At 31.8% G+C, this 2,863-nt stretch overlaps 1 non-coding gene across 1 annotated transcript; it reads right to left on the bottom strand.

Annotated features, from left to right (window-relative positions):
- Nucleotides 1-72, bottom strand: Trnad-guc (transfer RNA aspartic acid (anticodon GUC)). Its single transcript has one exon. It is a non-coding gene; the product is annotated as a tRNA-Asp (tRNA).
- Nucleotides 73-2,863: the final 2,791 nt, after the last annotated feature.

Below are 2,863 nucleotides of genomic sequence, written 5' to 3' on the forward strand. Positions count from 1 at the left end.
CTCCCTGACGGGGAATTGAACCCCGGTCTTCCGCGTGACAGGCGGAGATACTCACCACTATACTATCAAGGATTGCTTATTGTCAGATCGACTTTTATCATACTTGTACATTGTATATCCACAAAGTACGAATTGCTTCCGCTTTTGATGTTGTGTATTCAACCGTGTCATACCGGTTATGGGGAGCAAAATAGGATCAAATAAATCATTGTGATAATATCAATAGATGAATATAGGCGAGTTAATTACAAACAAGGCTAAGACATTCAAAATGGTTATGTTTATAGCCTATTAAGTGGATTTACTATCATTAATTTGGCATCGAATATAATTAATGGCTAAATAATATTAATAAAGCTATTGTCACCCTGAAAATAATTTGGACGATTTTTGTTAAATATGCCATTTTAATGTCGCATAGGCCTAATAGTTGTTCACTTTGAAATTGGATCGAAAAAAACAATTACTTTACAATTTTTGGAAAAAAAACTGTCATTTTATAAGTGAAACATTTTTTTTTTGACGAAAGTCATAACTTTAAAACTACAAAATAACCTATTCAAACTCTGATTTATAATTAATCTTCATTTTTCATGTTTTTGAGGGATGGACAATACACCTCTTTATGTTTGGTGCTTTTAACGGCCAGTGTAATTGTTTGGTCATTTCAAATTTGCAGTAATTCTTATTACTATATTTTTATTCGTATTATTTTATTTATACGAGCATTTCTTTTCTTTACTTCGAGTTGGTACACAGTCGGGTTAAAATGAATCCGAAATAAAGATAGTAGATCCGTGGATAAGATTAATTAAAATAGAGTATAAGCTGAGCGTGCATTATAGTGCCAGCCTCATGTTTACGGAATGTATATTCCTTCTTTTTATGAATTATTAAGAAAATCTATATGGCCTGATGTGTAGACAATTCAAGTAAAATGTTTTAATCTCAACGATTATAGGCAACGTCTTTATATAAGTCAAAGATGCTCTCCAGGTGGAATGCCATCTTGCGATGAGTCGTAGTAATTGATACATCATACAGTCTTTTTAAATAATTTATATGTAATTTTACTTTCTATGGACCAGAAATTTCGAAATAAAAGATTAAATGAAATATTGCCTAATGATTATTATTCCAAGATTAATACATGAATCTGTTGTTCTACTCCTCACAATTAATACACAACACACGGCTCAGTCTCAACTTTTCAACATGATCCCTCATATCTGCAATTATAACCCAAAGCATCCAACGTCTATGTAAAATGGAAATTGCGTTCTGTTTCCATGGTAACTGAAATAAATTAAATTATGCAAATTGACCTCCGTTTCAAAGTGTGTCTCATCAGAGAATGAATGTTAAATCTCAATTTGTCATTAAGTCAGTCGTATGTCTAATCTGATTAATTGAATTTGTTGGTCTATTCATTACTATGAGTAAGATATGAATGGGGCGCGAACTGAACCAGTTAAAACCGTATAGATACATGGTTAAACCATGCATTTACCGGTTCAATCAACTGCATACACTAATTGAACAGTTTAACATGTTCAAGACACAGTAGTATCATGTAGTAACATGATAACATTTATATATATATATATTTATTTTTTATATCTTTGTTAATTTTGTATTTTTATAGTTTATTTTGTATTTACTGTTTGTATGTTTGAGGGTCCCTAATAATCAGCTTATGCTGGATGGATCACCCTCACCAAATATTGTTCAAATAAATAAAAAAATTCCACACATGGTCTATCCGTTCATCACCAGTTTATGTCCAGTTGCAAAAAATCCGTCTGGTTAGATTCCAAACTGCTAAAATTCATATCACTTTCACGGCATAAATTGAGATTTGATTATTTCATTTATTAGGGCTAATTTTCTTCTTCATGTAAAATAGGCCTCTATTTTGTATTTATTTATTTTGTCTTTTATGGGTTCTTCCCACTTTGATTTCTTCAAAATTTGGTACATTATCTGTATTTTTATGTAGGACGTATATTTTCAACCATGATTGTGATTTTAGAGTAGCTCTAAATTCTATTATCCTGCTAAATTAAAAAAATTAATTAAAATAAAAAAGAAAATCTAAAAGAAAAATGAAAATTCACAACAATCAGAGAAACAAAAAAAGGCCTAATAATCCCGTATAATTAGAACGTTTTCAAACTATGAAAATGTCAGAGAAATTTATAATTTGAGTTCGGTATTGTCATCGATGGCTGAAACCAAGGTAATGGTCCTGGTAGACCAGTTATACCATGTGAAAAGGAGGGATTTCTGTGTACTTTTTGTTGTTTGTGTTAGATAGTCTATTCAACAACAAATTACTTGGGATACTCATGTTGAGCCCCTGAAGACACATATAATATGATAACCAAATGGTGAAGTCTATACCAAGAATAAAAATTATGGAAATGTTTTGACACACTGTTGCTAATTATTGCGTTCACTAAACGAAGATTAAATATCTTCTTTCAGACCAAAGTTTTATGCCCATTATTGACGTCATAAAGCGTCTGTTTTATATAAAAATGCCTTGTTTATACCTGTCCAAGCAAAAAGAACTACGTCATATTATACGTCACGAATGTTATTGGGATATTTTGATGTCCGTTTCTCTGTGTTGGCCAAAGTCTATAATATTGATCTCAATGACGATAATACGGTGTGAGGTAAACGTACATCATGAGTCATTCGTGTTTCACCCTAAGGCTTCCCCACACTTGAGATGAGGCTTAAAGTGAGACGACCCCGAGAAAACAACAAATTCTTCGAGATGCCAACTTCAAAATGAAATATCGAATAATGCTGTCAAAGGGACTTCCTAAATGTAGCCTAACAATAATATCTTGGG

This window comes from Antedon mediterranea, chromosome 1, assembly GCF_964355755.1.
Source record: "Antedon mediterranea chromosome 1, ecAntMedi1.1, whole genome shotgun sequence".
Classification (NCBI taxonomy): domain Eukaryota; kingdom Metazoa; phylum Echinodermata; class Crinoidea; order Comatulida; family Antedonidae; genus Antedon; species Antedon mediterranea.